Genomic DNA, 22,980 nt, shown 5'->3' on the forward strand with positions numbered 1-22,980 from the left:
TATTAATCACATTTATTTGTGCACGCACGAATGTGTGTGTGTGTGTGCCAGGAAAGGTGTTGGAACATCAGAGAACAACTTACAGGAGTTTGTTCTCCTTCTGTCATGTGGATCTCAGAACTAGACTCAGGTCATCAGGATGGGTAGTGAGCCATATCAATAGACAGTTAATTTTGTGTTTTAATATTAGCATCTTACAATATGCACCCCTGCCTATTTATTTAATGGTGTCCTATTCTACCACCTTCTTTTCGACCTCAATCTTATAACTAGAAATTCATGTTAGCGCATTTAGGTGAAGGTAAGGTCCCTACTTGCTGTACACTAATCCTGAAGATATAATTTACTGTTAGTCATGTTCGTTGTTAACTGAAGGTAGAGGAATGTGAAGCAAAGACTTTACATACAGCCTTAAAATGCTTCTCAGGAGCATGGAGTAGCAGCAACATTAAGCAGTGTTTAAGAGACTCGTAGGTAGTTTTATGACTTGCGAAGTTGGACCTTTTTATGAGATCTATTATCATATATCATCGGCCCTGTTTCAGGTTAAATCAGGGCATGTGTTTTCAGATAATAGAATCAGTGAAACCTCATTATTTTAAATGTCTAAAATAATTATCAGTTGGAATTTCTGAAATATATATCTTAGCAATTTCTAGTATTTACCTATTTCGTGTATTTTACTTAAAAAACTATTTTAAAAATTAAACAACATTAGTTTTAAACAGCCAAATCTTTTTTTCTGGAGCTTGGTGTACATAGGTCATTTATCACTGAGCCCAAGGGTTACACAGTTATATTTGCCAAACCCAATAAGCAGCAAATAAGATGCTGTGCATTTCGACATCTTCTAAAAGAAAGAAAAGATATTGTGTGTATGGGCAATTAATATATGTTTTCAGAATAGAAAAGGGTTAGGTTTTATTTCTCTTGCCCCTTCAGGCCAATGTCACTTACTTGGATGTAAACTTCAGTTACCCAGAGCAAAGTCTCCAGATGTATAAACACTAGAGGAAGAATAAGCATTACCTGCCACCCTCCTCACTCTGTGGCACAGATAACTGATGCCTATGGATGACTGGCTTTGTGTCAGATTGGAAGCAAGCTGACACCAGGAGGAGTCCATCCCGGCTCAACAAACAGTTCCTTTCCTTCAGAGACTGCCTCTGTGTGCAGAATAAATATTATTCAATATTAATATTTAACATTGGTATTTAATATTAATATTTAATACTGAATATTAAAATGCTTATTAGGTAGGAAGGCTTTCATTCTCTGAAGGAAGACAGAAAGTGGTGATAAACCTTTTCAAAGTATTCCAGTTCTTACATCTTAGGATTCAAAATTTGGAAATCTGTGAATAATCAAGAGAGACTTGGGGCTGAAGTACGCATTTGTGGTATTTCCACAAATAGGCCTCATGAAGCAATTGAGATGTAACAGCAGGAAAACAGTGTTTTCTCCCTCAGATAGCAAAGTGTTCTCAGATATCTTGGAAGTACTCTTTCCATGACCTGGGATGTTCCTGTTTGCCTATTAATTAAAGACAAAACTCTTAATCACAAATCACCTCAGATCTATGTCTTGTCTACTGTTACAAACCTGTTGTCTATCACTGCCCTTCCTACCACCCTGGTGACCTATTCTAGTCACATAGTCTCTTTGACAGTCCATCAAGCAGCATTTAACACTCAATTAATGATTATCATGCTGTTCCTTTTATTTTAGATTTCTTCTTTCTCTTTTCCATTTTCCTCCCTGACATCCAACCAACTGCTCCTCGTTCTGTACCGTCCCGGCCAATGGACATCCTCCACACAACAGTAGAAGGGCTCCTCTGCAAGTCAGTCCTCAAGCCCCTGACCATCCCAGTCACCTTTCTTAGTGACAATTATTTGCCTGTTTGTCTGTATCTCCCCTTTGACCACAAACTATAAAGCTCTTTAGGAGGATTACCTATGCCTACTGTGCTTTTATAACATGGGCACCCAAATCCAATCCTGCCGACTGATGGTTTAAAGGACTGGTGGTTTAAATGGCACTAAAATGGATGCTGCATTGATTTTATCGGTGCATTAGAATAAGAACTTGGTAGCATTAGTTAATTTGAGTCCAATAATTTTGTAGACTTAAGAACAATAAATAGTTCATGTGAAAGTCAGTCCCAACTCTCCACTCAGCTGTGGAGAATGTCCTGTCCATTGGCTAGATCTAGATAGGGGTTCGAAGTTTACTGCACGTATTATAGTTGAGTGGAGAGTGGGGTCTGACTTTCACACGAACTTTGGTGCCCCATATTTGACCATGTCCCCTGGAGGGGGAGACCTGGTGGCACTCAGAAGAAGGATAGCAGGCTACCAAGAAGAGACTTGATACCCTATGAGCATATACAGGGGGAGAAGGTCCCCCTCAGTCACAGACATAGGGAAGAGGAGTAAGGGGAAAATGGGAGGGAGGGAGGAATGGGAGGATACAAGAGATGTGATAACAATTGAGATGTAATATGAATAAATTAATAAAATAAATTTTAAAAAAGAATAAAAAAATTAAAAATTAAAAAAGAACCATAAATAGGTTGCTCTTCCGGTCTCAGGCACTGCGGGAGCTGTGGGTTACGGTGCAGACATAGCAAAGTCCAAGGACCACACCACACATAACCAGTCCCACAAATGGCACAGAAATGGCATCAGGAAACCCCCAGCCACAAAGATATAAATCTCTAAAGGTGGTGGACCCCGAGTTCCTGAGGAACATGCGCTTTGCCAAGAAGCACAACAAGAAAGGCAGGCAAGAAGAAGATGCAGGCAAACAACGCAAAGGCAATGAGTGCCCGTGCAGAGGCCATTAAGGCCCTTGCGAAGCCTAAGGCCGTTAAACCCAAGATGCCAAAGGGTCCCAGCCGCAAACTCAGCCGGCTTGCTTTCATCACTCATCCCAAGCTTGGGAAGCGGATTCGAAGCTACGTGGCTAAGGGTTGTAGCCTTTACCAGCTGAAGCCCAAGGTGCAAACCAAGGCAGAGGCCACAGGCCACAGCTCCTGCTAAGGCCCAGACTTTGGACCCAGATCAGGCCCCCCAGGGTGCCCAGGCCCCTGTGAAGTTCCCATATAAAAGGCTTCTGCAATGTAAAGACAGATGAACTGGTGTGACACGCCTTCTTATATACTATTTATGGGTGACCAGTGTCCTATGCTGTTTTTACAAATAAACCAGAGGTAAGATCTGTTTTTTTTTTTTTTAAACAAAACAATATATAGTTTGTTCTCTTTTAATCTCGTTAAAATGAGACTTGACAATGCCTGTCTGTACTTAATTGGTTTGATTTTGATGAAAAAAGTCTTCACGCAGTTGTGGGTGGTACTTAGTTTAGGTAGTGCTTGCCCATGATGCATGCAGCCCTGGATTGATTCCTGGCACCATTTGAGCTGGACAGGGTTGTAAACATCTATTATCCCAGAATTTGGGAGGTGGAGGCAGAGGATTAGAAGTTCAAGGTCATCCTCACCAGTCCAGGCTAGCTTGGGCTAAAGATTCTGTTCTCAAAAATATAAATACATAAAAAGAAATTGCTTCATATTCCCAAATCCTTAGCAGCAAAACATTGCTAATTTTACAAATATTATATGAGCAGCCAGAGATCAGTGGTAGAGCATGTGTTTAGTATGTGCAAGCCCAATATGGGTATATGTTTGTGTGTGACATAAATAAAATTGCAATTTTCAGCCCAATCTAGTCACCACAATGTTCAGCCTGGCAAAAACATAGCTTTATCTAGGATAGTACTTTGTTTTTCTATAGTATCCTAAATAGAACCAAAACTCAGAGTTCAGTATGCATAATCACATGCAAAGAAATCTTACCAGAATACTCAAGAACTGTTTCCATTGTAGAAGTACAAAAGCGCCAAAGTTCATTTAGATTTATCCATCTTCTAACTTATGTTTCAGGTAAGATGCCACAAAATATATATAAATTGAAAGAAGTCATTTGTTATGGTGCATAGATCCAAAACAGGAAGTTACCCTTCACAGTAATAAATTGGCACTTCATCAGAAAATACAAACATAAAAATATTGACATTCTAATTGTGTTTTCTTTAATCGTCTTTGTGGTTGTATAGTAGACTCCAGTTTGTCAACCATGGTTTGTTATTTTCCTGTGATGAAATATCAGCCGTAACATGTGTATTCTTGTTATTACTACACAAAGAGCATTGTAAAGATTGGGGGAGTGGGTTGGGGATGGGGGGGGGCGCGGAGGAAGCTAGCAGGCCAGGGTGGGGAAGCCTTGGGATCAGTACTGGACCAGGTGCCTTTGAGTGCTGTGTCTGGAGTGGTTGGTGTCTTCTAGCTCTCTGGACCAGCCAAGGAGAATCACAGTAGCCCATAATGTTTTGGGAGTCTCTTGAATAATCCTGATTAACAACTCAAAAGGGGCTTCTCATGCCTTGTGTTGGGGGTTTTGTTAGATGCTGTATGACTCTTGGGAGGAGTATTGTCAACCAGATGGGAAATTTCCATGTAAACTACACACACACACACACACACACACACACACACACACACACACACTGCCTTACATGGATTATAGGTGTTTTGGGGGGATAGTTAACAGTAGAATTCCTTACGACTTTCACAAGTACCCTTACAGTTATTTTACTTTCCTCCCTCCTTTCTGTGCCTTTACCTCCCTTTCCTACCCTTAATTAGCACCCTCAGTGTTTCCACTTCTCACTTCAGGAGCCATGCTCTTCCCCCTTTCTTTGTATCTTGTGTTCTCACCTAAGAAGTGAAATTGTGATGCAATTCACATGTAAATTAGCCCAATGTAGCCATTACAGAAGGTATACACATTTTAAAAACACTATACTGTACATGAAAATATATGCAGTTTTAATTTTAAAATAGTTAATGAATGCATATTTGAGAACAAAAGGTAGAAATGCCTATGAAATGAAGCCAGAAAGGTGAGGACAAGGTTACCATTTACCTGGGAATGTCTTCCCCAAGCACTTACTACAGACAAATCACAATATCCTTTTCTGTGTCCTGTTGTAGTTCACACTTGCCCCGGCTCACTTTCTACAACAAAGTCCTTTGTTCCCAGAAGGACCCTCTTTGATAACACCCATGATCCCTACATCTGGAGGAAACCACTGCTGTGATTAGATTTAAAATACATGCACCTTCACTGAGAGACAATGGTTCCCTTACTTTTATTTCTTATCTAGGTCAGGTAGCTGCAATAACCTGCCCTATATTTATATCAATATGTAAATATTTCATTCAAAGATGACCAGAAACAATAGCACGATAACACCACCATCAGTGAGTCGGCCTGATGTAATGTAGGAAATACATGAAAAGTTAATTGAGCCTACCACATACATGTGGCCACCCATGAGAGCTAACAATAGGCTTCCTAAGGGATGTGACATTGTCTTTCACCTTCATAGGAAGCTCACCACTGCTGTGTATCAGCTAACAGACCCTGTTTAAACCCATCCTGTTCCAAAGGAGACTGTTCTGCTGCACTGTGTGCTATTAGTCAACAGGAAAATATGGATTTACTTTTATACCTCTATTTTAAAGGAAGTATACACGTGCTCTCTCTCTCTCTCTCTCTCTCTCTCTCTCTCTCTCTCTCTCTCTCTCTCTCCTCTCTCCTCTCCTCCTCTCTCTCTCCTCTCTTCTCTCTCTCTCTCTCTCTCTGTGTGTGTGTGTGTGTGTGTGTGTGTGTGTGTGTGTGTGTGTTTGAAAAATATGTGAAATCAGCATGTGGAGAAAGTACCTGGGACTCAAAGTAGAAAGTGGCTGTTACAAAGGCTTAGTTTCAACACTACCCATGCAGCCAAGTTACTGCCTTGTGTGTCAGGAGGAAGCTGAAGGTGGAGGAAGCACAGGCTGTCTTGTTCATGGATGGGATTGAAAATGCTTAATGAAAATTTCAACGGCATTCTCTGTTAGCACATTTCACTGGCCTTAACTCAGTGAGTTGCCATTTTTATTAAAAGATATTTAGTGACAATTATTTTTAAATTGTTCTGTATATCAAACAAATAATTATGTCAGTATTTTTTTAATCTGTGGTCTTCTGATTAAAGGCAATTCTACATTTTGATTTTTAAGAGCTTTTTTTTTTTTTTTTCCACTATTTCATTTCTCTGTGTATCATAAAGTATTATTATATAGCAAGATGCAGCACTTTCTAGGTCCACTGAAAGGTCACTTAGTTCAGTTTTCTTTGTGTAAAGTTGTGTGAGGCAGGCATACAAATAAAGAGTCTGTCCTTTGGTGTATTCATCCTTGTAAGGACTTTGTGAGATCCAAAACCATGTGGCCTTAGTTATAATCAGTTATTTCAACATTAAAATGATTAATATTTTCCTTCCTTCATGCATACACTGTGCTTTAAGAGGTATGTGTGTGTTTACTGATGAACTATGACATATATCTTCTCCAGCCAGGTTGGTTCTCTAATTGCTTGCATGCAAGGGTGGAATCACCCACCCACTTCCCTCTGAAGGATTGCTGAGTAGATGGCAAAGGAGCAGGTGAAATATGCCAGAGTATTATCATGGGCGTGGCTTCACAGAAAGGTGATCACCCCATAACCCCCACAAGACCTGGAGACTTACACACCACCTTTTGCAGGAGAGGAAAATGGATGCATATGGGCAATTTTAGGATCAGCAAATGATTTTCTCAGAAATCCAATAAGCCTAGAGAGCAGTCGGTGGCTAGGGACAAAGATCCAAATGTGGCGAAATTACTGTTTTCCTTCCTGTGGTATGAGTTTAATCTTTCTGGTTAATGAAATCTCAAAGAAAGGATCGAAGGCAATTGAGTCTTCTTCTTTTTTTTTTTTTTTTTTTTTTTTTTTTTTTTTCAGATCTTGTCTTTCCATAGATAAAGGAATTGCACAGCACAGCCCCTCTGCCTGCTGGAGTGGGCGGGATGAAATACAAAAGAAAGTTACACTATGATTCTAAGGCAGAGTCTAAGTCCTTCTGTGTTTCAAAGTTCTCTGCAAAGCCTCAGACTTTGTGTAATTATTTTATGAGCTCCAACAATTTAATTAACCGCACCTAATATTGGTCATACAATTTCAAAAGAAACAACTAAAGTTTTACAGTGCCTGTAATTACCATGTATATTTTGAAACCTCAAGTAAACTCTAAATAGAAAATACATGATATAATAACTAATGTTGATATAAGCTTCATAATGGAGCACACCCTGGGAAGAGGGGCAGCGTTGTGTTGAATAATCGAAGGCCTGGCATCAGAATAAAACTATTATTTATATAGGGAAATCTGCACTCTGAAACACGAATAGGACTTGACATCATAAAGGAGAAGCAAATTGAAAGCAGCAGTGTATTTGATTCACACCCTGAAAGGTGTTATATTTATCTGCCTCTTGGGGAGTAGGTGTTATTCCCATTTTTACAGATGAGGAAATGCTCATAACATTCTAGAGAATGTAAAACTTAAACAGCTAGCCTCTGTCTCTTGTTCTGTCTTCTGTGACACATTCTACCCACCCAGAGAACTAGAAGTCAGTACAGCTGTGCCAATACTATCTTTCAGGCTGAAACTGCAGCATATCATCTGAAACATGAGCATTAAAAATGAGAGATTGTGAAAACCTTTGAGGGGCTGGAGAGATAGTTTAGTGCCTGGGATTATTTTCTTCTTCCAGAGGACACAATACCATGCCTATCACCCATGCCAGGCTGCTCACAACTATCTGTAATCCAGCCCCGTGGGATCTGATGCCCTCTCCAGCCTCTGCGCACATGTGTCTCATATTCATACAGACACAGAAATCTACATAAGAATAAATCTTTTTTTTTTTAACAAAGTGTTAATTCTGTGATTCGCCAGAAAAACCAACTCCACCATTTTGAGCCAAATTTAAACTTAAAGCAAGTGTTTATTAAATATTAAATACTGACCAAGAGATGGACTTTGGTCAGAACCATTCCCAGGAATTCCCCGCCTGAGAATGGTCTCCAGTCACCGTTGCAGGGGCTTATGAAGACAAACCTGTAAGCAACCATACTTGACCATGAAGCTTTGTTGTTTTCCAAGAACTACAATTCCCAGCATTCTAGACAGTTACCTGGTTCTAGGGCAGATGGAGCTTACAGGTTAAAGTTTGGGCATAATATTTCTCTGGAGCTCCACATTTGCTCATATCTTTGACCCTATTATGAACATTTTTTGTATCTAATAACCATCAGAGTTACTATCTAGAAGTATCATGGAAATAAATGTGATACCAGTTATTTATCTTATCTCAAGTTCCCTTTTTGTAATTTTTTTAGTATAGCCAAATTATAATCCTAAATGATTTGTATAAAAATAATTTCTTAAAAGCCATATAACATTTTTTGTTCTGCATAAAGCAGCTCAAGTTTCCTGTCATATTGTAGAACTATATTAGTTAATGAATCTACCAGTTGACAAGTCTAGGCCTTTTTTTGTTGTTTTGCTATGCTATTTGCATTATAGGTAGCCATTTGTCCCTTAACCAGGGAGTTTTCTTTTAACTTAGCATTTCAGCCTCTTAAGTAAGATAATGGACAACGTATTCTCTTATGTAACTACTTCTGGCTGGCATTAGGATGTTGCTGTCAGGGCCGAGGAAGGCTGAAAGGTTAGTCAAAGGCTGGGCAACGGGGACTTTATCAGCAGCATCTGATTTGTTGATCTAGATGAAAGACAGAAAGCTAAGCTGGTTTACATCAGCTTTCAGCAAGTCCAGAGCTCAGCAGCTTGCAGTCCGCAGGTGATCCCTAGATGGAGTCTGTCTGCCAAATGAAAATCTGCTGAGACAAATATAGACTAGGGACAGAAGTGAAATTTCCTAGTAATTGGGGAAGGTGAGGAATCCCAAGACCAGGGGAAAATCTCGTTTTCAGGAGCAGGCAGGTGTGGAGTCCACTTGAATTATGGCGGGTGGATCCAAGTCTCATGACTTCTTTGATTTCCTGAAGCTTACACACATTTTGAGGTTACAAAAGTAAATATATTGGTATAACCCTTGTATTAAAATCTATATTTTAGAAAAAGCAGTTAGCAGTTGTCTGTAAGATAGCCGGAGTAAAATCATGCCTTTGAACCTTAGCAAAAATTATAATTTGGGGTTAAAAAACAGGAGAGCCAAATATACACACTGGACAGAGATACCCCAGCTGGATGAATCTCATTGTTAAGTTCATATCTAGAAGATAACCAAAGAAAATGGAGTCTCCTAAGCTTCTGACAGAGTAGCTAGCACTCAGTGCTCCATCAGGTCCCAAACCACTGAAATATCAGGGAAATAACAGCATAGAAGAGAAAGCAGCTTGAAACATTCATTATCTCTATATATCTTAAATCATTTTTGGTGGTGCCCCTATTTGACCACTTCCCATCGGTGGGGAGTCCTGGTGGCACTCAGAGGAAGGGTAAGCAGGCTACCAGGATGAGACTTGATCATATAGTGTGGGAGGTGGTCCCATTCTGTTGCAGACCTAGGGGAGCGGAATAGGGTGAAAGAGGAAGGGAGGGAGGGGGAACGGGAAAATACAAGTGAGGGGATAACAATTGAGATATAATCTGAATAAGTTACTTAACTAAATAATTTTAAAAATCATTGTTGAGGCCAGCAGAATTTGTTTATGTCTTTATGTCCTTAAACCTTTATATATCTCAGAACAACATTTTTTTCATCATTTACCAAAGACATGAATACTTACTATTTAGAGCAGTCATTGTAAAACATGTTTCTTCAGTGGCAAGTTATATCTGAAGCCTGTTTATGCTTTAGCATGAAGCCTGTGAGCAAGGCAAGCCTGTTTACCTTCCTTAATAAGATAACTGGTAGCTATAACTAGTTAATGAACTAAGAGGGTGGTTGGTTACATTGGGGTAAGGAGCTAGTTGTCTGTTGTTCCTTATCTGACAAAGCTATAATTAGTTTAGCTATCAATGTGATCAGAGACACAAGAAGAATAAATTATAATCTAAATGGCCTATGTATCAATTAAAATAACAGAGACTAGTCCATAGTCCATCACCTAGACAATTTCCCCAGTCTCCTGTGGTCTCCATGGCATCAGAGGCAGAGGCAGTCTTTGGTCCTCAGGCCAGAAGGTAAGAGATTCTTTAGGCATAGAAGTCACAGATACATCCATACGTTGGAACTGCAGTTGCACAGCAGAGCTGTGATGCCATCACAGATTCTGCGGCTCAGCTTTCCTGCCAGCTAGACACAGGGGAAGGCGGGGCTAGATGGCACCTGGAGTCCCTGTGTGTGACTGAGCATTACAGCCCCAAGTCAGAATATACAAAGATAGATTAGACACATAAAACAAGATGGAGACATTCAACAATTGGAATTTTCTGCCTCTGGGGTCTGTAAGTCCTTCTCATACAACCCAAATGCTAGGAATTCATCAAAGGCAGGGACATTCTGAGTCTTCCCAGCTCCCCAAATCCATGTTGTGCCTATCCAGTGCCACAGCTTTGGCTCCAAAACTTAGGAATACTTTGGATGGTTTCTGGGCTTTGGAATTCTGCTGAAATAACCTGTGGGCTGTAAGACCCCTCCTTGTGCCCCAGAAAAAGAGTTTTGGGGACTTGCATCTAGCCCTCTTTGTCCCTGATAGGATACCCCATAACCAGAATGCAGAAGACAACAAAAAGGTAGCCTTAAAATTGCTTGCTAATTTTCTCCAACAGTGCTGTTCACCTCATGAGTCCACAATATCTCACTTCTCCAATATCCTAGAGAGAAGAGCAAGCAAATTTAGGACAGAATAATCTTCCTGGGGCGTCCATATGTTGATCGCATGATTCACCAGAAAAACCAACTCCACCATTTTTGGTAAAATTTAAAGCAAGCTTTATTAAGTATTAAATACTGATCAAGAGGTAGACTTTGGTCAGGACCATTTTCAGGAATTTCCCACCTGAGAATGGCCTCAAGCCATGTGTTGCAGGGGCTTATGAGGCCAAACCTATAGGCAACCACTCTTTCCCACTTTGCTGTCACCCATGTCTCTGATGTACCCACCAGTGCATTCCTTAAATGTTTGGCTTTGTGTCTGCCTTTCTTCTTGTACTATAAGCTTTCAAAAAACTGCTTTTACATTTGAAGGAAATTCTCCTGTATGTCTCAGATGTCAGCTGATGGCATCCTTGACATTTGGCTTGGTAGAAGCTAATGGTCTGTTAAGTTAATAGATTCCAAAAGTGTTTTTATCGGTTAGTCACAGAACTGTATGTGTAAGACAAAGGTAGGCAAGGAATGGCTATTCAGGGGTCAGAAACTAGCCTGATCCAGCGATTGGGCTCTGAATCTCACTCACTCTAACCTCTCTATGCCACTGCGGTTTGGATCAGTCGATCAAGCTTGGCAGACATGGCTTTCTTCCAGAAGTTCTCGTTCACACTTGTCTTGGGGCAGAGTTGGTACTAAGCCCTGAGGAGACTGAAAGCACCCAAGGGTTTATAAAACTGAGGCTCCCAACAGTCTGGAAAGTGAGGCAGTTAAGCTAATGAAAATGGGAAGGTGGAGACTGGCTTGAGAGTGGCTCTGTGAGAACTGGTGAGGCTCAGAAGTAGGAGGGGATGGTCTGCTTTCCTTAGTCTCACTACACCAGCACCAGTCAGTTCCAGGACATCAGGGTAAACACTGTGTGCAAACTTACATTTTCCCTAAACAGACAAATGTCTAGAAAACTAAAGGCCTCTTAACCCCACACAGAGAGCTATAGGCAAGTGGGGAAAGCTGTGAGCCCGAGAGCTCCTCTTCCCCAGGGAAGAGCACACTAGTTGGCTGTCCAGTGCCAACAGTCAGCCCCGAAGATATGGACAGAAATAACATTGTGTAGACTCAACAGACTCAACACTCTATATTTTGGAATATATACGGATATACAAATATATGCATGCAATTACAGTTAAGGAAAAAGGGGGCCATGAATTTAAAGAGTGGGGAGGGTATTAGGAAAGGTTTGAGGGAGGAGAGAGATGTAGCAATTAAATTATCATCTCAAAAATAAAGAACAACAACAAAAGGCGATTCAGTTGGAATTAATGATTCAGGAGCCAGGAAAGTTGATGTTTGCTTATAATGCCAGCTCTGGGGAGGCAGAGATAGGGCACAGCCTGGGCTATATAGTGAGATCCTATTTCACGAACAGAAAGGTAGTTCAACTACTAAAGTATATGTGTCCCAGGGCTGTGTGGATAGGGAAGTCATACATTAATCCCATCCCTTAAATAACATGGCCACTCCAAGGCTCAACAACAGGTTGATTTTGGCTCAAACCAAAACTATTTTTCACCTAGCAAAGCCCATAAATTTCAGTGCAAGCAGAATGATTGAATTAAATCACCTCCATGGACCTAATCGTCTCTAGATCATGTTTTTCTTTTATTAAGAAAACCTGTGACTAAAAACACACGATCTGATTATGATTTTTTTTTAATTCACTACACTTGTTTTCACAGCTCTGATAACAGCTGATTAAAAGCCCAGACCTGCACATTAAATAAGTAATTTCAGCTCAATGAAGACTGACAAGATGTTATCATCTGTTTTATGAGTGATGATTTGGGCTGAATGTATGCAAAATGGCTTCAGTAAGTGGGTAATGGAGTTTATCTGTGTTGGAAGTGAAGACTGGGACACACGTCTTGCACTGTGCTGTGAGAGGCTAGAACTGGGAACCTGCGGTCACATTGCACCATTATGTTTCTAATTGCACTTATTAACAGAAGGAAAATATTTCCTCTGGAGAATCTTAGAGTGGCTGCTGTTCCAAACAAGCCACCTACTCTTGCTTGATGCATTTTATATTTACAAGTTAGGTTCTATCATCAAAACGCTAATGTTGCGACATAACACTATGCACACCAAACATAGCCAAGTGTTTCAACTTGAACAAAATGTGGCTTTTATTCTTTTCTTCTTAAAAAAGTAAAGCTGATAAACAGTATGTGTCCCTCAGGGGGTTTCACTCTGACTTTATTCTAGATCATAAAATTCTACATTGCTAGCGATCAATGATCAAACATAGCTTATATGTGTGTTTTGTCCATTGTAAATATTTCTTTTTAGTGAAATGGTAAGTTCTATGATTCCTTTTAATGAAATAGTGCTTCTTGTCAAAATGTCAACACTTACCACCTTAAAGCTGAAAATCCTGCTGTGTTTTTAGACAGTTCACAGTATGCATCAGGAAGATTTGTACTGGGTACAGGAATTTTCTATTTCACAATTTTGAGCTTGTGGGGGGAAAAGGAATTTAGTTGAAAAGATCTTAAGTATACCTCTTTCTTCGTGTATATATTCAGGATAGAAAGTAAGAGAATGTTTTTCACTGAATTATACTTTAGTATTTTCTAACTACTGGAATTTTCATATTCTGCAATCTGAATTTTTGTTCTTTATTGCATCTATCATTCATTCACTCTGTCATGAATATCTATTTTACTCTTATTTATTTCTGAGTCTCATATCTGAAAGAAATGCATTTTACCGGTTTGGAAATAACTGAAAACTATTGCCTGGTACCAAGAGAGTAAAAGATTTAGGAAGATAAGAAAGATATTGGTTCATTTTCAAAGAAAGATTGCACCAAATAGGGCTAAAAGAGTATTCACCAGGCAAGGGAGGTTTTAATCAAGAGAATTGCAGTAGGGGAGACATTGAATTCATCTCCTTTAAAACACAATGCAGGATTTTAAAGGAATGAGCTATGGAGAACACATGAGTAGAATTCTGAAAGTGAGCTTGATCAGTGTGATTAAGGACAATCTTTGTGCTTTCTCATTGGCTTCATTACAAGGTTAGGCTTCTGTTTTCCCAAAGAGACTGGTAGATAGAATTATACTTCTAAGGGATGTTCTCAAAGTTCTCATGAAAAAATTCCCTAAGCTATAGAACCTTCATGTCCTGAAGGGGCAGAGTGAAAATTTATAATTTGCAATTTCTCTAAAGAAACAAAAACTTCCAAGAAAAAAGAGGACACACATCTATAGTCAAGAAGAAACCAGTTGAAAGTTTAATAAGCTAAGGAATACAATAAAATTGCCTTGGCCACCAAGATGGGGTGTGTATGTGTGTGTGTGTGTGTGTGTGTGTGTGTATGCGTGTGTGTGTGTGTATGTGTGTATATACACACACACATACATACAGTTAAATGTTTCCTACAGAGCAATATTAATGCCATAGTTCATATTGACAATGAGGTCAAGTTTGGATGTGACAACTTAACAAGCATCTCTGGTGCCAGACATGAGATTGGCCTTGGTTCACTAAGTCACTTCAGCTGCACTTCTCAAGTTCCCAGAATCACCTCAGTCAAGTCCACTCTTGTACTTCCTGGTTTGTCCCTGGTCACCCTCTCCCTGATGACAGTATGTACAAAAGCAAGTTCTCTTCATAGCTTTTCTCACAGCGCACATTCTCATCTGTAGTTTGCACCTGGGTGGAGGTGTTATACTTCCCTTTCCCAAACTTTCTCAATATGAAATTAGACCCTTAGGTGTCATGGACAACCTTTATAATGCTACTCTACATTGTTTCTGAAAATCGATGTAATGATCCCAGTCTTCTACAAATTACAAGTGAAAGAAAAGGTAAATATTTATCTCCTCATGTTGTAAGCTTCTTGAAGTTTGGAAAGCCACCCTGATATTTATGGAATACCCTACTTTGATGATAGAGGGTGACTGTCTTAGTTACTGTTCTTTTGCCATGAAGAGACACTGAGACCAAAGCAACTTATAAAAAGAAGCGTTTCATCTGGGGCTCACGGTTCCAGAATGGTAGACTCCATGAACACCACGGTGGGAAGCAAGGCAATAAGCAGGCAAGCATGGCACTGGAGCAGTTGCTGAGAGCTAATATTGATCCACAAAGACTGGGTAGAGAGAGGGGGGGAGCTAACTGGAAATGGCCCAGGCTTTTGAAACCTCAAAGCCCATCCCTAGTGACATACCTCCACCAGGAAGGCCACACATCCTAATTCTTCCCCCAAAATTCTACCATTTGGGAACCAAGCATTCAAATATGCGAACCTATGGGGGCCACTTTCATCTAAACCACCACAGGACCTCTGTCAGTCTGAAGAAATGAAGTCTGTCAACAGGTGATCCAGGAGTTCCTCTCTTCTTGAGTTTTACATATCAACTCTGGATATTTTTTAAATGTTCAAAAACCAAAGTTAGGCTTGTTCTAGTGGCTCGTCTCCTCTCCAAGGCTCCTGTGACCCTTCTCAGAGGTTAGAGCATCAAGGTCACGCCTTGGCTCAAAAGTTCCTGCCCACCTAGCTCTTAGTCTTTCACTTCACATCCCATCCTGCCTCTTTCTAGGAGTTCAGTTCTGATCCATTGTCCTTGCTATAAACCTCTCCTCTCCTGTGAGGCATTATCAGGCACACTAGTCAGCATTCTCCTGGATAGAGAGAACGCAGAAAATGTATCCACGTGGATTTGTTAGGTTAACTCACAGAGGTTGGGAAGTTCCACCATGGCTGTATGAAAACTGCGCAGCCAGAGGCCTCAGTGGCATGCATGCTAGAGTCACAGAGAAGTCTTGGCCCAGTCCAAGAACCAGGGAAACTGGTGGAGCAGCTTCCAAGTGTGAAGCCAAAGGCTCAAGACCCCCAGTGGGAATTCAGTGCACCTTCTATGAGCCTGGAGGATGGTGCTCCTGAAAACCTGCAGAAGTATATCATGTGCTAAGAAGAAAAGTGGGGGCAGCGAGAGAAAAGCGATGGAAACCATTATCTTAACAGACGACAAAAAGATTATTAGGACCTAAGATGTCAGGCCTAACATGCTTCAAGTTTGTATGAAATTAATTGAGTACAAGTACTGAATTTGTGACTAGTAAGTTTAGTGGATTGGTTCAGCCTTTACTGTGAGCACTTCTTCTACTGAGCTAATAAACACAGTAGTCAAGATTCCCCTAAGCAAAAATGTAGAGACTTAGTTCCCTGTTCTTTCCTTTGTGATATTCTGTGTAAGTCATGATTCTTTGAGATATTGTACCATCCTCCTTACCTCAAAGCATTTTTCTAACTCTTCTCCCTTCTCTCCTTCTCCCTCTCCCCCTTTATATACGTGTATGTGTCTGTGTTTATTTTATACTTACACACACACACACACACACACACACACACACACACACACACCTTCCCTTCAGATTATTGGGCTCAACCATGCCCTTACATATGAAAGGTAAACGCTCACTCTGTTACTAAGTTGGACATCTAAACCCAATGTATATTTTATATTTCTCAGTGTTTATATTCTCATCTGTCAATCTAAAAGGGACCAATTAGTTTATATGAAGGTTCTGAAGATCTCAACTAGAGTTTAAAATAATATTTCTATTACAAGAATATACATCCTAGGTTTAACAGATAGATATGATTCTATAGATAGATAAGGTAAAATAGTTATATAAGGTCTTCAAAAACCTCAGAGACCTATAGGATATGGCATTTAAAATGTTTTTATCATTTAAAAGATTCATTGACAATTAAACAACACAAAGCCTCAAAGGAGATCATGAGGATCAAAGAACTACCTTTTGGAGATGACTTTAAATATGGCAAATCAGCCACTGGGCACAATGTCCTCATTTCCGCCACAAACAGAATTATGCCTAAAAATGAGCAAATTTGGATGCCGGCAGAGTCAACAACCAAGTTCTGCCAAGGCAGGTTAAGCAAGTCCTCAATAGTTTCTGCCTCACAAATACGTCCATTGGGCCAGAAGGCTGAAGATGATGCTCCAACACTATAGAGAGTTTTGGGTGACTGTTCAGGCAGCAAACTGTCTCTGTTATTTTTTTTCACTTTAGAAGCTGCTAACCTGCACTTCCTGTTTACTCAGGTAATTAATTTTATTCCTTCTCAAGTGTCTGATAGGGTTGAAACCCACATAGTTTACTTTTACAATTAAGCTTAGTTGTTTAGGGTTAAGATATTTTTAGGTCTAGATAGAGATTTTAAGTTGATAGAGATGAGATATGATAGATATTGATTTACATTCAGAATTTTAGACTCACCAAGACAGGAAGGTTACCAAATACAAATAGTCAAAACACTATGAGTGTAACATTTATATAATTCCTGATTGTTTCATGGCTCTTCTTGCTTTATGTAGTTTATTATATATGTGTGTGTATGTGTAATAATATAAATGTGTATGTAAAAAAATTAATTAAAAAAAGAAAATAACTACTAAGTATTTGCTAATAAAATAAAGTGGGCTATTAGGTAGAAGAGGGGACTATGAAGGCGAGGCCTAACCTCCATAGTATGGCCAGAGAAGGTCTATATAAGTGTATGGCGTTCTAGGGATATGAAGGATGGTGAGGGCTTTGGAGGAATGGTACGCCACACAAAGTAAAGGGCAGAAGTAAAAGCTATAAAGTTGGGCTTAGCTTGACTTACTCAGAGAGCGGAAAAGAACAATGAAGTGATAGGGTTGTAAAGAACCATGGTGCTTGAGCTCAGACCTGAGGACAATGGAAGGCCTGGCTTTGTGTAGAGTCTGCAATCCTAAATCATATGGTAAGGTACTGTTAACAGAGTTCAGGTTTATCTGATCCATATTTTCTATAATTATTTTTGCTGTTTGGAGATTATATTTTACACCACATAGCTAGTGTAAAATAGTAGCTTAAATAGTCATCTTAAAATTCCTGGTGAACTCTAACTCTAAATTGTCTCATTGGCTACCTTTATCATTTCATGCTATATAATTCTCTGGTTTTCTGACATGGGGTTTGAGATTTAACAATACCAAGTGATTTCAATCCCCAAGATCACACAACCTCATAGACAGTTAATGTTGTCCATGGTGTCTGCACACACAAGAATCAACATGACCTTCCGTGACATTTTCTCTGGATCTTGGATAGCATAGCATCTATTTTTAACACCATGCTTTATCCACTTTTTTATACAAAAGAAATATTTACAACGCACCTGAATTTCATCATATTCTTTACATCCTTTTCAATTTCACAGTAAGCCTTCTGAGTTCTTTTTAATGAGAAAAGTGAAATCATAGTTCAGAACTGAGTTTTATTGTTTTGTTTTTGTGGGATTTTTTTTTTGCAGGGTGGGGGCCATTCCTACATAGACTTTTTCCCTTGAAATGGTATTCCAAGTTCATTCAAGGTTAAAGTTACGTTAATTTGGGGAAATGTCCCCCTGCACTCACTCTTGGGATGGATTTTTCTGCCTCGGTTAATGTCTTCTTCCTCTGCACTTGGACCTACAGGTATACAGAGTCCACACTGCCCACAAACACAAAGCAACATTCACATGCCAGTTGCTTGTTGGTGTTGGCAGACATTGAGCATGTGAGCGATGAAGATGAGAGAATTCTATAAGCAGTGGCTGGGAAACCAGCCAAATGCTGAAGGAAACAACTTTCTATTAAGATTAGATCTCAGTAAGCAAAATGCAAGTGCTACCTCTTTGTTTTTAAGCACTTGTTTTGTTTTCACCAACCCTTCTCTTTTCATTGGCGTTTAACACTTTAAGGGGAAAAAAAATGCAGTTCAATATTGCCAGCAGGTCCTCTGTCCTCTATTTTGTCTTTACATTTCTGCATACAGGCACACACCCCTTCCCCCCTAACTCACCCTCACCTCCCACCATCACCCCCACCACCCCCACCACCCCCACCATGATACAAGAGAAGCTTTATTAAACTAGAATCATGAGCTTATCCTGTCTGAGGAAATCTACTTTAAAGTTGGTGGTAAGTTCAGCACTCTGAACTTTAATTCTTCTTGAGGCCAAGAAAGCTTCTTAATTCTACTTCCAAATAACAACAGTGCAAGATGGGGTGGCTAACATTTTGGTTACTGACTACTTTGGAAGCAATCAGATATTGTAATTTACAAATCCAGCTTTATTATGAATACAGCGCAAGTTGACTTAAAAAAACGTCCTAGACTCTTCTTTTTTTAATATATTTTATTGACTTATTCATATTACATCTCAATTTTTATCCCATCTCTTGTATCCTTCCATTCCTCCCTCCCTCCCGTTCTCCCCTACTTCCCTCCCCTATGACTGTGACTGACGGGGACCTCCTCCCCCTGTATATGCTCATAGGGTATCAAGTCTCTTCTTGGTAGCCTGCTATCCTTCCTCTGAGTGCCACCAGGCCTCCCCATCCAGGGGACGTGGTCAAATATGGGGCACCAGAGTTTGTGTGAAAGTCAGACCCCACTCTCCACTCAACTGTAGAGAATGTCCTGTCCATTGGCTAGATCTGCACGTAGAGGTTCGAAGTTTACTGCACGTATTGTCCTTGGCCGGTGCCATTTTGGAACTATATAATATTAATATGCACTGATTGTACTGACACCTTAATTCATCAATACTTTCTAGATATGCTTCTATCTGGAGTTGCTTTTTGTTGTTTGTTTGTTTGTTTGTTTGTTTTTCCTCTCTGTAGATTGTACAGGCAAGAACCATTTTTTTTTATTGTACCTTTCTTTCTTGACTAGCAGTTGCACACAGAATATATGTTTATGTCTGACTGAGTATATGTTATCCCACTTTCAACCATCACACACGCTTCCAGGGAATTTAGAATCCAGAGGCAATTCTTCTAAAACTTACCTTGTTCTTTTCCAAAAACAGTGACTCCGACTAAGTCCCATGATCATCTCAGAGAAAACCATCTTCACACCACAACAGGAACCAAGGAGGGATGCCACAACAGAAATCCAATGTTATTTATTTCTAGAATGCCTGGAACCAATGCCCAGGTGATGGTGGAACTACCATCTGTTTAGGGGGGAAGTGGAGTTATTAAAAATTAAAAGAGTGCGTATCTGAACTATAGCACCGAATCTTCTTATTCTTTGCATAACTAAACCTAGAGTGAAGCAAATGAGCCTCACTGAAGAATCTGATTATTTTGTCATTGTTCCATGATTCAACAATGGCAGTAAAATTTCTAGATGTCCTTGAGAATACAGACAAAATGCTTCTTTTCTAGATTTAGCAGTAATAATAATAACAATAATAATAATAATAATAATAAATTAAATAAGTAAAACCCAGATGCTTGTTTCTCACATAAAGTTCCTCTCCAATGCTGTCAGGCAGCAGTAGTGCCTTTTAGAGAGCTTTGGCAGATGGCGTTACAATTCTAATAAAATGAAACAGGCCTCCAAGTGCATCCATATTTTCTTGTCATGGGAATGCCAGAGGGATTTTTAAGAGTTTTAGATTCTTCCCTCTGATTGTCCTCATAAATATAACTTGTGCTTTTGCAGAAGGGCTGGGTTTTGAATTGAGACGCCTCCGTCGGCTGCAATGCTTATTGCTATCTCCCTGTATAACTGAGACAGACATCCCCTCTGTCTATTGGAGAGCTCTGGGGGGAGCAATCAAGCACTGGATTATTCCTCATAAAGCAGTGGTTCTCAGCCTGTGGATCACATATGAAATGTCCTGCACATGAGATATTTATGTTATGATTCATAACAGTAGCACAGTTGCAGTTATGAAGTAGCAACTAAAATAAGTTTGTGGTTGGGGGTCGCCACAACATGAAGAACTGTATTAAAGGGTTGCAGCATTAAGGAGGCTGGGAACCACTGTCGTAAAGGATGGCTGCTTCTCAGCTGTGAGGACTGAGGGAGGAGCTTTTGTTTCATGTGTTTCTCCACATTTTCCTACTGATATTTAGAGCATTAGGAATGTGTATGTTTGTTTGTTTGTTTGTTTGTTTGTTTGTTTTTCCAGACAAGGTTTCTCATGTAGCTTTGGCTGTTCTGAAACTCATGCTGTAGGCCAGGGTGGCCTTGGACTCAAACCTTAGGAATACTTAGAAAGAGTCCTCCTGAACGCTCATCTAAGGGGATTCCTTCGCCACTTACTGTGGGGCTCATGGACCGCGTCTCCAGAGCGATTGGCATGAAACTATGGAGATGGAGCACGTTCAATGCCCGGAAATCTCAAACTTGAGATTTCAAATCTCATCATGAGAATGGGAAGGTGTGGAACAAATCCCTCTCCTTGTTTCTGTGCCTGCCTCAGGGGCGTGTGATACAACCCCCAAAATTGGTTGCAAGTGACCAGTCACATGAACTTGTCACCTGTTATCTTTCCCTATGTAAATAGAGCATCACCAGCATCCTAGTCCCAACCAATGAAACACATTCACATGCAAAACCCCTTCCCACTGCCCAAAGTTTGTAAGTCCCTATTTCACATGAGATAGACTGGCTGTTTTCTTCTTCTTCTTCTTCTTCTTCTTCTTCTTCTTCTTCTTCTTCTTCTTCTTCTTCTTCTTCTTCTTCTTCTTCTTCTTCTTCTTTGTCTTCGTCTTCATTCTTCTTCTTTCTTTCTTCTTGTCTTCTTCTTCTTTTCTTTCTTTCTTCGCTTTCTTCTGCTTCTCTTCTTTTCTTCGTCTCTTCTTCTTCTTCTTCTTCTTCTCTTCTCTCTTCTTCTCTTCTGCTCTTCTTCGTCTTCTTTTCTTTCTTCTTCTCCTTCTTTTCTTCGGTCTTCTTCATCTTCTGCTTCTTCTTCTTTCATCTCTTCTTCTTCTCTTCTTCTTCTTCTTCGTCTTCTTCTTTTTAATTTTATTAATTTATTCAGATTACAACTCAATTGTTATTCCATCACTTGTATCCTCCTATTCCTCTCTCCCTCCTGCTTTCACCCTATTCCCCTCCCCTAGGTCTATGACCAAGGGGAACCTCCTCCCCCCACTATATGGTCATAGGCTATCAAGTCTCATCTTGGTAGCCTGCTTATTCTTTCTTTGAGTGCCATCAGGCCTCCCCACCAAGGGGAGGTGGTCAAATATAGGGCACCAGAGTTCATGTCAAAGTCAGTCCCCACTCTCCACATAACTGTGGAGAATGTCTTGTCCATTGGGTAGATCAGAGTAGGGGTTCAATGTTTACTATTGTATTGTCCTTGGTTAATGCAATAGTTTGAGCAGAAGCACCTGGGCCTCGATCCTCCCATCAATATTCCTCTGTTGAGAATTCTCTGTTCAGTTCTGTACCCCATTTTTTATTAGATTATTTGGTTTGGTGGTATTTAAATTCTTGAGTTCTTAATATATTTTGGATATTAGCCCTAGTCAGATGTAGGATTTGAAAATTTTTTCCCAGTCTGTAGGCTGTCATTTTTTTTCTGTTGACAGTATCCTTTGACTTGCAGAAACTTTTCAGTTTCATAAAGTCCTGTTTATTAATGGTTGATCTTAGGGTCTGAGCTGTTGGTGTTCTGTTCAGGAAGTTGTCTCCTGTGCCAATGAGCTCAAGGCTCTTCCCCACTTTTTCTTCTGACAGATTGAGTGTGTCTGGTTTTATGTTGAGGTCTTTAATCCATTTGGACTTCAGTTTTGTGGAGGGTGATAAATATGGATCTATTTTCATTTTTCTACATGTAGCCATCCAGTTAGACCAGCACTATTTGTTGAAGATGCTATCTTTTTTCCATTGTACGGATTTGGCTTCTTTTTTAAAAAAAATCAAGTGACCATAGGTGTGTGAGTTTATTTCTGGGTCTTTGATTCAATTCCATCGATCAACCAGCCTGTTCCTATGCCAGTACCATGCTCTTTTTATTACTGTTGCTCTATACCACAACTTGAGATCTGGGATGGAGGTTCCTCCAGAAGATCTTTTATTATACAGGATCATTTTAGCTATTGTGGTGTTTTGTTTTTCCATATGAAGTTGAGAATTGATCTTTCAAGGTCGGTAAAAAATTGTGTGAGTATTTTGGTGAGAATTGCATTGAATCTGTAGATTGCTTTTGGTAACATGGCCATTTTTACGATGTTGATTCTCCCAATCCACAAGCATGGGAGATCTTTCCACCTTCTGAAATCTTCAAATTCTTTCTTCAGAGATTTGAAATTTTTTTCATACAAATCTTTCACTTTCTTGGTTAGAGTTACACCAAGATACTT

The 22,980-nt window shown here is 39.8% G+C and overlaps 1 protein-coding gene across 5 annotated transcripts in view; it reads left to right on the top strand.

Annotated features, from left to right (window-relative positions):
• Magi2 (membrane associated guanylate kinase, WW and PDZ domain containing 2) overlaps positions 1-22,980 on the top strand; it is a 1,455,764-nt gene that overhangs the window by 1,083,735 nt on the left and 349,049 nt on the right. The window lies entirely within an intron of this gene.

The sequence above is a fragment of the Acomys russatus genome, chromosome 10, assembly GCF_903995435.1.
Source record: "Acomys russatus chromosome 10, mAcoRus1.1, whole genome shotgun sequence".
In the NCBI taxonomy this organism is placed as follows: Eukaryota; Metazoa; Chordata; class Mammalia; order Rodentia; family Muridae; genus Acomys; species Acomys russatus.